The sequence below is a fragment of the Megascapheus bottae genome, chromosome 6 (assembly GCF_031878675.1).
Source record: "Megascapheus bottae isolate mThoBot1 chromosome 6, mThoBot2.hap1, whole genome shotgun sequence".
Taxonomy (NCBI): Eukaryota; Metazoa; Chordata; class Mammalia; order Rodentia; family Geomyidae; genus Megascapheus; species Megascapheus bottae.
Genome location: NC_143514.1, coordinates 33077409 through 33091882, shown reverse-complemented (window position 1 = coordinate 33091882; position 14474 = coordinate 33077409). Strand labels below are relative to the sequence as shown.

The window sequence follows — 14474 nt, the reverse complement described above, 5'->3', positions numbered from 1 at the left end:
CATACTGGACCAATATTTATCTCTATTCTCTTCCACATTTCTGTGCTATAAATGGAAAAAAATGGAAGTCACTGGACAATTAACTTCTTTAATATAGCCTCTTGTGAAGATAATATTACCTTTGGCAGAGTTTTTCCTACTCCTTGCTGATGGCATTAGAAAATGGCAAGGTCAACTAAAATGAGAAATTGACAGTGCCCCTGTCTTTCCAGCTTTTAATAGGTGTTGTCAAATGAAATCCTAATCACATTTGAACTTGTTTGTCCTAGAAGTGCCTTTGGGGGAAAAATCCTTCTAGAAAATCTAAAGTGGGATCAGAAGCAATTGGGGAAAAGTAGAAATGACTTAAGTGCCCTTGCTCACACTATCTTGTGTGTGACTGAAGTGAATGCTCTTTCTTCTTGGGGGCTCAGGCTCTGGGGCACTCATGTCTTTGTTTCCTAGGGTGGGAAGCATTAATGGCAAAAGAGATCTCTAATGAGTGATGGAGCCATATGTTCCAGTATGACAATAAATACAGTTTTCTAAGAACAAGCATGTTTTAGGGTCTCATTGCTAAGGCAAAACTCCAGGCAATCCTGTGAAGTTAGTTATATGCATACTTATTGTTTTAGTTTAAAGTCATTTAAAAAATCATTGCAAAGTATCAGTACAGAGAAACTGCCATGTAACATACCAGTTTATGAATGCATCTTGTGCAGGGTCATCCCTTTGAACATTCTCAGCCATCTCTCTGCTCCCTACCTCTTTCCCCACTCTTTAATTTAGTAAGATATACATTGGATTTTTGATTGCACACTCCCTTTTTTCTCCTCTCAATTTGTCTACAGCTTTCCTCTTCACCTCACCCCAACCCCTTTAGAATACTTATTTTCTGGTGTTTTATTTTGCTGAACTTTGGCTTTGCCTTTTTAAGGAATTAGACTATTTGAGTTCTTTCTTGAATCGATTGTATTTCAGTTGATATATTTGAATATATTTGCATACTATCCAACATATTTGCTTATAAAATTATAAGTTATGGATAGCTTGCACATATGAGTGGAAAGGTATCTTTGTTTCTCTGGGCCTTACTTATTTTATTTCATATAATTTTATCAGATCTTTTCTTTCTTTCTTTCTTTCTTTCTTTCTTTCTGTTTTTAAATGTTTTTATTGTAATTAATAAAAGGGTTACATGATATTTGCCAGATAGAAGGTGCATTAATTCACATACATTGATACCCTTTCACATGTCTTGGTCCCCATTTCCCTCCCCCCAATCCCCCATCTTGGTTTTCCCCCCTTCCCTATCCAATTTCAAATAACCAAATACAAATATATACAATATATCAGGTAACAAAGTGAGATACTGTAACAATATGATATAACCAAGGGACAGCAAAAGAGTTGAGAGATAACAGTACATTAAGGACAACAATCATTCATTATATGGCTTTTGTCTCTATATCCTGGAGGTCCTTTCAATTAGCTTCATACTATATGACCTTATGTATCAAGGTTTAGCTCTATTGCAAATCTCTGCTAGTCAAGCCCAAGGTTTCTACTGATTATGACAAATGAGGGAAACCATTGAGCCTAAGTTCCTTTGAGTCTGGCTTACTTCACTTAATATGATTTTTTCTAAGTCTTTCCATTTCCTAACAAATGGGTCGATGTCGTTTTTTCTGACAGCAGCATAGAATTCCATTGTGTACAAATACCACATCTTGTTGATCCACTCATCAACTGAGGGACATCTAGGTTGGTTCCATATCTTTGCTATGGTGAATAATGCTGCAATGATTCATTCTAATCATAGAGTAAAATCCCATTGTGTATACTACAGTTTTTTTCCCATTCATCCATTGAAGAGCATCTGGGATGATTCTATACTTTAGTTACACTGCATAAGGCCGCAACAAACATGGTGGCACTGATGGCTTTACTGTATCCTGGCTTGTAATGTTTTGAGTAAATGCCTAGGAGTGGAATTGTTGGATCACAGGGCAGTTCTGCATGTAATTTTTTTTGAGGAACTTCCACACTGCTTTCCAGCATGGTTGAACAAATTTACATTCTCTTCAAAGGTGTATTAGGATTCTTTTTCTCCTGCATCATTTTTCTTATTTTAGTTGTAGAAGGGTATGGGTGACAGGGTGGTAATTTAATACACTTGCACAGTATGTTATAAAATCGGGGTAGTAAACAGTTCTACCTCTGTAAAGTTCAAAGACATTTTGATTATATAATAATTATGGTAATAAAATAACATATTAAGGGTACGGTTTAACATTTGCATATATGTATATAATGTGTTTCAATCACATCAACTTAATCAGTGTTTCCATCTTATAATCAATAGTGTGTCTTTGGAGAGTCTTTGGGCTCCTCCTCATAGCTCTTTGTAAAGAAGTTAATAGGTTATTTTGGCTAAAGTTGCTACACTGTGCTGTGGAACTCTAGCACTTATGCCTTACACTTATAGTAACACTGTTTTGGTACCTATTATCCAACCTTTCATCTCTTTTCCCCATAACCCTTCCAAGCCTCTACTATTCACTTTTACACCTTCACAACAACTATTTTTATTAGTATGTACTAACTATACAATAATGGGTTTTATTATAACATTTGATTATATATGTATATAAAGCACTTTGTCTTTATATTCTTCATTATCCGTACTTACTCCTACCTTCTTCCTGGTCCCTTTTCTATGCTTTATTAATCTCCTTGTACTTTTATATGTTTCTTGGTAACTTATATATGAGATAAAACATATGATACTCGTCTGAATCTTGCATCTTCAACTTAATGTGAAGATTTCCGGCAAACAATGGAACTTCTTGAACAATGTGGTGGTTCCTTATTGCAGTTCATTGGTAGGTCATATGCTAGCACACTAGCAAATTCTCTAAACTTTAAAAATGATTCTTGATCTAGAATTGGGGAAAGTATATTTGGCAATGATCTGAAAGTGATTAATGCGTAATACACTTTGTCAGTTTTCAGATAAGCATGACGGTTCGCTAGCTGCCCAGGTCATTTAGTGAAGCTGAGCTATTGCCAATGAAAACTTCCATGCAGGGCTTCTAAGGAAGCAAGATGAAAGTGTTCTATGATTGAATGGGCTGTAGAGTAAGATGCCCATTGTCTACTTGTCTCAGAATCATCTACAATGCCTAGTTTTCTACTTGACCTCACAGAAAATTGGTGGGCAAATGAATTTATCATGGGCCATTTTTTATACTGAATAGAGTTTTGATTTAAAAAATCTTTACATAGTATATTTCTTTAGTTCTCTTTTCCCCCACTTTCATGAGTGCTAGCCTAAAATTGAGCAGTTCCCCTCTATTTAGCATTTACAAAATATTTTCCATTTTTTTGCTGTATTTCATGAGAGTCCTAATAACCTAATCTAGTCATAGTACAATGATTTTCATTTGTAGAATAAAACTGCATTGACAGCAACAAATTAAACTATACTTTAAAATGAAATCAGTGGTTTAAAATTAACCCTCTGAATAACAAGCATGTATATTTTCTGGGTATACAATAACTAAAATGTGTTTCACAGATTTATTATCACCACAGTTCTTCAAAGTAAGTGTAATCCCACTCTACCCTCCCCCCCCACTATTTTGCAGATAGAAATTAGTTCACAGAAGCCCAGTTCCTGCCTACTTTCCTTGTTACTCAGGAGGCTGAGCTCTGGAAGAATAAAGTTTGAGGCCAGCCCAGGATGGGAAGTCTCAAAAACAACCAACCAACCAGAAGCTGAGCAGGAGATTTTTTTCAGGCAGTAAAGCTCCAGCCAAGCAAGCTGGCTGAGTGAGACATTGAAGTCAAGAGTGGTACTGAAAAAAGAGGCATTGGATCACAGAAAGAATGAAATGACTTGACAAGGGACTGGAACTCCCATCCATTTTTTTTCACAGTTCAAATCTTGTATATTGTCTCCTTGGAGGGAAAAAAAGCCACTGTGTTAAATGCTGTCTCAAAGTAAAGGAAACAAAAGTCCACCACTCTGGCTTTAGTGAAGCTTCTACTCTAATGGAAGAAGACAGTCAAGCACACAGAACTGATGGCTTGGATAATTCTTGTTTGGTAAACACAAGATAAGAACTATGGATGAGCATCTGGTCCACAGAGACAGAGGAAGTGATGGAGTGACCAGCAAAAGCTTCCTGTGAGAGGTGATGTCTGAGATGAGCGAGAATGCATAAGTAGAATCCGGGGCAGGGAATGGGAGTTGCCGCACAGGCCAAGTCATCCTTTGGAAAGGAAATGTGGTTAAATGGCGAAAACCCAGTGAACACAGAGTCATGAGAGACTTGAGGCAACTGAATAAGCTGGACCTGAAAATCATGTTAAGTAGAGTGCTCTTGGATTTTCAAACTGGCACATGATATATTGGCTTACCATGGTGTTTATGCTCTTAGATTGAATGCCAAAAATGCCATGGATTCAAGATCTTAAAGTGGGAGAAAATAGCTTTTCACAGTTTTGGAGGTTGGAAGTTAAAAGTTAAATATCCTCATTTAACGTTAATTACCTTTTTAAAAGCCCTGCTTCAAACATAGTCACAGAGTTCCAGCTTATGAATTTAGGAAAAGAAATCAGTGGAGTGGGTGTTTGTTGAGGCGCCTCCCTTCATGACTTGTATGCAGCCAGTCACCTCCTCACTGTGTCTCAAGTGACATTGTGTGTGTGTGTGTGTGTGTGTGTGTGTGTGTGTGTAGAACATGAAGAAAGGAGAGGGGAGAAGGAGGAGGAGGAAGAAGAAGAGGAAGAGAGGAGGAAGAAGAAGAGGAAGAGGAAGAAGAGAAAATGAGGAAGAGGGAAGAGGAAGCAATTAATAATAATAACAATAATAATGATGATGGTTGGATTTGGTCCATGGCCCCTTCTCTTTGTGCTCTCTCCATGCACACAAGGTCCTTTCCCCAGAAGTCTGCCCTCAGCATCTGTAGCTCAGGTAACAACTCTGGGAGCAGCGGTGATCCCTCAGGCTCTGAGGTTACGTCCACATCCTCTGTGACTACATCCCTTTCCTGCCCTCTCCATACATCATCAATATCCATGATAAGCTCCCTTCTTTCCTTCCCCTTTCATTCTCTTTGAATCCCCCTTTCCCTCTCTCTGTACAGTTCAATCTTCCTCTCTCTATCTCCTCATCACCACCCTTTCCCATTTCCCTTCACTCTTCTCTCTGTACACCTCTATCTGGCAGAGCCCTTTACATGCCTCTATCTCCAGTGGGCCGGTAGTTTGTTTAGCCCAAATAAGCTTTTCAGCCTAAACAACAACCACATGGCTGTCTCCTTCCAATGAATCTTACAGTTGGTATTTCTTCCTACACTGACTAGGACTCAACCCTCGTGACCTCATTTTAAACTTTATTCACTACTTACAAGCTTTGTCCAAAACATAGTCACATATTAATTTAGGGGGGCAAATTTAGCTAGATTAACAATGTAGAGACTGGATGAGAGAGGAATAAGGTAAACCTAAAGAAAGACACAAGTTGGATGGTGGTTACCTGAACTGATCCCCAGTGACCACAGCTGGTCATTCCACTGCTTCATTGCACATGATGAAGGAAACGCAGATACACTGAGCGCTGCCCAAGATTAACAGTCCAGCTAACTGAAACCAAATACCTTAATAACCTCACTAGTCCTATTACCCTCAGTGTGTCAATTGTGACCAGTTGACAACCCACTGAATTTGTATTTTACCTTTTCCACATAGACAAGTATCCCTTCAATGTTATTTCCCCTGCTTAGTTAAAAACATACCACTGACATGTGACAGACACCAAGCATAGCCATTCTGACTGGTTTCATTTGATTTGAGTTGTAGATAACTAAGAATTAGACAGATATTGATATATGTCATGTTCCATGTCTTGGATTCTTATCTAATCAAAACATTGACATAACACTGTCATCTAATCATGAACTCAGTGAATAAATCATAATGTGTGGCTATAAGGTAAGCCATATATGGGAAATGGAATTTAAATAAGAGAAGTTATAAAGGGAGCAGGGAAAGCAATTCTTCTATCCTAAAAATAAGCACTTTTGTCTTGCACATGTGAGTAGCCGATACACAAACTGAGGACACATGCTCAGATAAGCAGGGTATCATTAAAGGCTGCACTACCTTTCAACTAAGCTTCCAGCACAAACTAGAGGCCAAATGCAAATTACATCCAAGCCACGGCAGATTCAAATATGATTGGTCTCCACTGTTCTCAGACCTTGTATTTGCAATTTTCCCTAATTGCTAATACTTATTTGTCACCTCCGAGTGAAGGAAACACGGTACTTTAGTTGGCACAGAATTTCTGCTCTTATTAAATTGACCAGACAAAAGCATTGGCTATGTCAAATTTCAACAGTACTCTGAAAAATACTGGGGAGTAGTAGTTGTGCTCATCATTCAATGGTCAAAATGTCCTCTCCTTACTCCTGAAATATTGAGAAATACCAAACCTTCTGTGAAATACTGTAAACTGAAGGAACAAGTCATCTTTTTTTTTTTTTTAGGAATCTAGGCTGGATTTACTTTAATTTTTACAGCTGAGGTAGGAATGGCTGACACAATGGCTGACAAACTAGCCACTGTAGGACTTTTTTTTTCCCCTTAGGTTGTTCTTACTGTTCAGAGTCCTACACAAAACTTCATTCTACCTATAGGTGGTCGAGATGTTACAACAGGAACTCCAGATGTTTAAATAGGAATAGATGGTCACCATCTCAGGGTCAAGAAACAGCTTATTTTTTTTTTTGCCAGATTTCTTAATTCCACCTGTGGCCAGGGGTCCCTCCCCCGCAGCCTTCACTTTCAGTTCCTCGTTTCTTCTGTTCTTTCTGTTTCTGCTTGAAGGCCTTGTCTTCCTCACCCATTTCCTTAGCCTGCTTCTTGAGCTGCTTCAGGGGCTGCTTCTTGCCACCTTCGCAGCCAGACATGATGCCAGCCGCACCTTTGTCCAAGTCATCTTTTGCTCCACTTTTAGCCTATCAGATAAACAGGGGTGGAATAACTTTAAACAATGTCCCGTGTGTGAAAAAATGGAAGACATGGTGCAGCTAGCTGTCTGATGCAAAATTGAAAACTCAGTGCATAAGTGATGGTTTCCTACCATGGATGTAGAGATTATTCCTTGATGGGACTCTCTCTCTAGGAGAGTCCCCCCATCCCACCAGTCCTCAGAGTTTGGCTTGTCTTCCTATGTGAATCTTCCTCCTGTAATCACCTTTGGGTCTAAACCTCTGTGGACACTGGATGATGCTGCTGTTCCATCTTAGGCGCCAGGCTTTGCTGTGGCCAGAAAAATGGAGAATTACATTCTGGATCTTAAATGCTTCTGCAATAAACTGCATTGTATCATTTTATTCTTTTTTTTCTTTTGTTGGGCTTGAACTCTGGGCCTGGGTGCTGTCGCTGAGCTCTTCAGCTCCAGGCTAGTGCTCTACCACATTGAGCCACAATGTCAGTCTCACAGACATGCCTGGGCTGATTTTGAGCTTTGATCCTCAGATCTCAGCCTCCTGAGTAGCTAGGATTACAGGCGTGAGCCACTGCACCCAGCTGGAACAGTACTCTTAAAACCAAGCACTAGTCAGATTAGGCTTTGGTCCTTCCTCTGCATTCTCACCAAGGACGGTGAAATGATGGAAAGGATTCTACAAGGCCTTTGCTTGAAGAGCCCTTTTCTGAGCGTTTCATGCTGTACCATGAGGGAATCTGCTGTGTAGTATTAAAGATCTTCGCATCATAGCTAGGGAAATTTTGTTCATTTATTTCATGATGACCATGATGAAAGCCACAGCATTTCATTACTTGACTCATTGTGCACAAAAGGAAATGACACAAATATTTCTAAGAAATGGATGACCACTATCCATTGAGCTTTCTGCATGCTGCTAATGACATTTACTATCTTAGAGCAAGACACCATAATAAAGAATGGCACCTAGTAACATTGAACCAATGGGGTGATATTTAACTGACTTGCGCAGAGCCTTTTGGAAACATGACATACAAGCATTCTGTGTATGTACTGAGATATAAAAATGTGTATGATGTACAAGGTCCTAAATACCCCAATAGAAGAGCAAACAAAATGCAGTGCATAAACCTTGATACATAAGGCCATATAGTATGAAGCTAATTGAAAAGACCTCCAGGATATTGAAACAAAAGCCATACAATGAATGATTGTTGTCCTTAATGTGCTATGTTGTCTCTCATCTCTTTTGCTGTCCCTTGGTTATCTCATATTGTTACAGTATCTCACTTTGTTATCTGATATATTGGATTTATTTGAATTTGGTTATTTGAAATTGGATAGGGAAGGGGGAAAACAAGATGAGGGATGGGGTGGGGGGGAGGGTAATGGGGACCAAGACATGTGAAAAGGTATCAATGTATGTGAATTAATGCATCTTCTATCTGGCAAATATCATGTAACCCTTTTATTAATTACAATAAAAAAAAGAAAAGAAAAATTAATCACAAGAAAAGGGGACGTGGGACTGTGGCTCCAGGAGCAGGGCGGCAACCTTGAGCTGAAGAGCTCAGGGACAGGGCCCATGTCCAGAGTTCAAGCGCCATAACCCACAAAAAAAGTGACTCAGAGAGAGATTGTTTGGAGGTTCTAGCAGGGGAGCGCAGCTACTCATATACCCTTGACTGAAGACCGGTCCTCCTCTATTGCGGACGGTCGTCCTCTTCGACCAAGCGCACAGCTTCGGGAGGGACGCACATGGAGCAGTGAGGGAGGAAGGGGACACCTGCCTAGCCAGCCACATCAGCTGAATCAACCCTGGCGATCAATGGGGTGACAGATGTCACAGCCAGATTGCCCATCTCTTTTGCTGTCCCTTGGTTATCTCATATTGCTACAGTATCTCACTTTGTTATCTGATATATTGGATATATTTGTATTTGGTTATTTGAAATTGGATAGGGAAGGGGGGAAAACGAGGAGTGGTGGGGGTGTGGGGGAGGGAAATGGGGACCAAGACATGAGAAAGGGTATCAATGTATGTGAATTAACGCACCTTCTATCTGGTGACTATATTGTAACCCTTCTAATAATTACAATAAAAATATATGAAAAAAAGTAAAAAAAATGCAGTGCATATAAAATAAAGGAGCCTACTGGTTAACATTTAGTGTAGCTGCTGTGGTAAGTGGGCTGAACTGGTCATTATACTTGGTATCTGCTGTGACTTGCCTATACAGCGAAATCTCATTGATAATTGGGAACAAGACAAATTAGGATTTTGGGAGGTCAGATTTGCTTAGACTCTAATAAGTTTTATAGCAGCAGGTTTGCTATAATGTATTCATCTTTTTCTCCCACTCTTATGTGTAAAAATTGCATATCAAAAGTATTCTAAATTACTTTGCATATTGACATCTGAAATGTCACTGATCAGTGATTCTTCTCTACTTCCTGTTCCTGGTGTGTCTTCCTCAGAAACCTTAGAGATAGACACTTAACATGATCCGTCAGTCTGCCTGTATTTTCATTGGAAATGAAATGTATATATGTATATGCTGGATTTGGTTTTTTCCAGACCAGTTGATTCATTTGTCAGAAACAAAGAGTAGGGACACAGACTGCAAAAAAGCATGTCAGAGGCAAAGATTACTGTTGAGAAGGAAAGCTTGTTTCAGAAGGGTGGTGATGGCATTCACAGTGCTTTTAAAGTACTTAAGTTGTACTCTCTCAAGAGAATCTGTCTTTCACAAGCAAAGGAGAATGTCAAGAAATTGTACAGCTCTTAAAAATAGCTCTCCATCAAAAGAGTGCTAAGAGTGCTCTTTGAGACCATGAACCTTGTGTAGCCATGACCCAGGTGACACCCAAACTATCATGTAGCAAACTTTCTGAGTCTTTGGACATCATCTCAAAGTTGAGAAAGGGAGCTAAGTGAACAATCAAAAACAAATCTGGGTTAGAGTCCAGCTATTAGACAAGAAGACAGATTTGATGTTGTTTCCTCATGAAACAAAAACACAAGGTAGGCCTGCCTAGTCTGGGGAAGAGTCTATATATGGTCGCCAAGTGCTGTCCTGAAAAGTGTATCATCCATATAAGGTATATTTGGATATATATATACATATATATATATGATTGTAGCAAAGTGTCTTAATAAATCAATAGGCTAGGCAAGGTTTCTTAAAAGGGTCTAGAAAAGAGAGCTTCTCTTCAAATCTGCACAAAAGTAAAATACAGGCTGGCAATAGCCCTAGCTCCCATTCAGAAACAGTGAGCGCAGACATATTCTGTACTATGCTTTGATTCTTGTGTCCATTCCAGTAGAACTTGGTCACAAAATCTCATTGATTCATTTAGGTATTCAAATAATGAATTAGGCATCTGTTGAATGACAGCTATTATTGTGAACATTAGGACACAAGCAAAAAATGCCTGTTTATGTGGCATTTTCTTTCCAAAATGAACTTTGAACTGAGGAAATAAGGTTAGAGAACAATGAATGTGGGGTAGAGGAACAAAATCAGCCTTTGAAAGCAACTATATCTTGTATTTATTCCCAGCTTCAATCTGGCATGGCTTCAGGAAGTTAAACTCTTCTTACATTATTCCTCTTTAGTAAAAATAATGCTTTCCCCATTGGACTCGTTGAAAAAGTGAATACATTTTCCAAAACACTTATACAGTTGGTGGTGGTTATTGTAATTATCTTAAAACTCAATCTTGTAATTATTTTACATCCCAACCCTAGATGGCAGTATCTACTGACCCATGGACGTCCTAAGCTAAAAGGAGCGTGGTAGAACTGGGAGTTTGCATTTACTTTTTGCACATTTATTTCTCTTTCCACTCTGTAAAACTTGTACTCTATACCTCACTGAATAAGTATAGTACAAAAAGAACAGGATAGACCTCCTGGCCTGAACAGAAAAAATCACACAAGCTTAGAATTCAAAACCTAATAACCAATATGGGAAATGGATGATGAAATGAAATTCATCTGAGTTGGCAAAGCCATGTTCAGTTGTGTTTCTCCATGCTTCCAGAAGGGAGGAGTTTCATAGGAAGGAGACTGAGCCAGGAGGTTGTCATAGATCAGTTCCAGAGGCCAAGTTGGAGATGGAGATTTATGTACAATAAGGTTGTTAGGGATACTCACTCCTGGCACCAACATCTGAAGGAAGCAACGAAAGCACCTGGACAAGTACTTCAGTTCTGGAAGGAAAGATCAGAGTAACAGTAGAGAAGGCATCTCTATGTCAAACGCATCCACACAGTCTGTGCAGAGGTGAGTTAGTCATTATGCCACACTGAAAATAATTCTGTGGTGCATTAGGCAAACAGAGTAGGCCACTTGTAATGAGAAGAGGCAGGCTCGGTGGCTTCAGCTCCCACATGGGAGAAGAGGCAGGCTCGGTGGCTTCAGCTCCCACATGGCTACAGATGACTATTATCAGGCCACAGGAGGAGGGATTTAACAAGCCCATTCACATAACTTGAATTTAAACATATTGTTTGGAAAGCAGTGAATTAAGGACTTAAGCAAAGGTTTCAGTGGAAATAAAACATAGAAATGATGTGGAAAAGTCCCATAGTCACTGGCCTATAAGGAGTTAACATAATTCCTTCTGTCACATTTGTATAAAGCTCACTCCTTTCCTAGGCTTCAACTTGCGAGCTTTTCTTCTTGAAACCTATACCCCAACTCCATCTCATATAAAGGAGTTAGACTATAAACCTTCCTGGGTGAAGAGACATAAAGTTGATTTTAGGGGGGATACCTATTACTTTGCACTAGAATTTTGCTTTTGATTATCTAAGCCTAATTGAAGTGTACAGAGGAGAAGAAAGAAATATAAACAAGAGAAGAAAGAACACTGTGTATCTTCCATCTATGCCGCATTTATAACATGCTGTGCTCAGTAGATTTGGGCTATAGCTCGTGACCACTATCTGACTGTTCCTGTCCATCTTAGGTTCTTAAGTTGATGTCCTGTTTTGACTCTTGAGTGCAACAATAGAGAAATGAAGGGAGAGGGTGAATGAATAGAGACGAAATGCTGTGTAGACACACATAAAATGGAGCAACGAAGCTTAAGAATAGTTTGGGAAAGGAAGAAGAATGAGGGGGAGTGACAGTGGGGAGGGCAAGAGTTTTATCGAGATACAGTGTAGGCATATGTGGATAATAAAAATGACACCAATTAAAAAAATGACAACTAAGTGATGCTAATTAAAATTGCAGGGAAACAAAGATAAAAACCAAGTCTTGAGCCAAGCTAACAAGGGCCCAAGTGATTTAACGAGGTAAGATTTTTCCTTGTGTATTAGGGAGAAAAGGCAACAAATCATTTTGCGTTTTAAATAAGGATTACATTGTCAGTAGAATTAGGGCTGGTATACACAGGTGGATACATGTCTCCTGGTGCTCATGCTGGAAGTTTCCTTGGATGCATATTCATGAATGAGAAGAGGATTGCTTGCACTGTAAATGATGTGCTTCAGACTTACCATAGATACTGCCAAACTTTTTGTTTGCCTCAAATGAGTCTACCAATTTACATTTCTTCCAGCAGTGTCTGAAATCCACAGCTGCTCTATGCCCTCACACACATCTGCTGTTGTCAGATTTTCTTATTTTTTATTTCTTATGGGTGTGTAACAGTATCTCATTGTTTAAATTTGCATTTCTCTCATTATGAGTGAATTTGAGCTTTTTTTTGAGCGATAGGAAAACAGTTCGATTTCTGAATAAGCATTAAACCCAAAGATGATGTACATCCCAGAAAATCCACTAAAAAAATTTCAAAGACAGAAATAAATCTCACTCTTGTCTATAGCTATTTGGATTCAACCTATTTCTGTTTGCATTTCCAAGATGAAGTTACTAATTTGCTCCTGTATTTAGGAACTGAAGGCAGAGTTTTGCAAGTTAGATTCAGGAGAAAGTTGAAAAATTTCCAAATGTCCCCAGAAGTTTGAACTGTACTGTTTCAAGTCCACAGTTAGAAATGAAATTCTTGCTTGAATTGGGAACCTTCTTTCAGTGACACTGAAAACAACAGTGGCTTTCTGAGTGTCCCTCTGACTTACAGATCTACACTGAGTGGATTCCAAGTTTAGTGGCGCAGCATCTGTGTGCCTGTGAGCTGCTCAGTTACTTTTCCTAGTGATAGTAGTGACTGAGTAACTTTCTCTAAGCACTATGGATTTGTACCATTTGTTCATTTTTTATTTGTGTGTGTGTGTGTGTGTGTGTGTGTGTCTGTGAGTGCGCATGTGTATGTGCGTGCTCATGCACATGAACATGTGGCTTGAATTCAGGGTCTGGGAGTCCTGAGTGGTTTTGTCCAAGGCTTTTACTCTACCACTTAAACCATAGCTCCACTTCTGGAGTTTTTGAGAATTGGAGATAAGAATCTCACAGACTTTTCTGCACAAGTTGTGATCTTCAGACTGTATCCTCCAAGTAGCTAGGATTACAGTCATGAGCCACCAGCACCCAGTTTCATTTGTCTTTTTCTTATTTTTTTCTTTTGTCTTTTTGTCAGTCCTGATGCTTGAACTGAGGACCTGAGAGCTCTTGGGCTTTCTCAAGGCTATGAACCTCAGCACCACTTCCAGCTTTTTCTATGTATGTGGTACAGAGGAATTGAAGCCAGGTCTTCATTCATGCTAGGCAAGCACACTACTACTAGGCCCAGCTCCCGCATTTGTCTTTTTCTTTATCAAGTTGCATGAGTATTTTAATGACTATGCTTTTGTAGTTGTATAAATTTCAAATACATTGTTTTTACCTATTTTTCTCTTTGATGGTATATATTATCTTAAATTGAAACTTAAATGCATTTTGAATTTATTAATACTTTAGTGTCTGGAAAGTTGTTCAAAACATGTGAACAATATATTTTACTTTATTAGAAGTTTTGTTTTATATATTAACATATATATCCACATGGAATATAGTTTTGTCTTGCATATTTATGTATGGGTATGTTCCCATTTTTTTCCATAAGAAAAAACTTTAAACCTAACATATTGAATGATTCTTTTTTCACTCCCTATGTTTTATTTTTAGTTTCTAGATGTTCATGGGCCTGTTTTTGATATTTCTGTTCCATTGATCTTTGTTTTCTTCTGCACAGTGTCATGTCTTAATTATTGTAGACGGTAATAAGAACCACTGTTACATAGAAAAATCTCTGTTTTATTTTTCCCCTTAAAAACATTCATATTCCAACATAGAACTCCCCTATGACCCAGCAATTCCACTACTTGGCATTTACCCAACCATCCAGAAACAAGGACATACTAAATCTACTAGCACAACAATGTTCATTGCAGCACTATTCACCATAGCAAAGATATGGGACCAACCTAGATGTCCCTCAGTTGATGAGTGGATCAACAAGTTGTGGTATTTGTACACAATGGAATTCTATGCTGCTGTCAGAAAGAATGACATCACCCCATT

The 14474-nt window shown here is 38.9% G+C and overlaps 1 pseudogene; it reads right to left on the bottom strand.

Annotated features, from left to right (window-relative positions):
• Positions 1–6620: 6620 nt before the first annotated feature.
• Positions 6621–7003, bottom strand: LOC150061624 (translation machinery-associated protein 7 pseudogene; annotated as a pseudogene).
• Positions 7004–14474: the final 7471 nt, after the last annotated feature.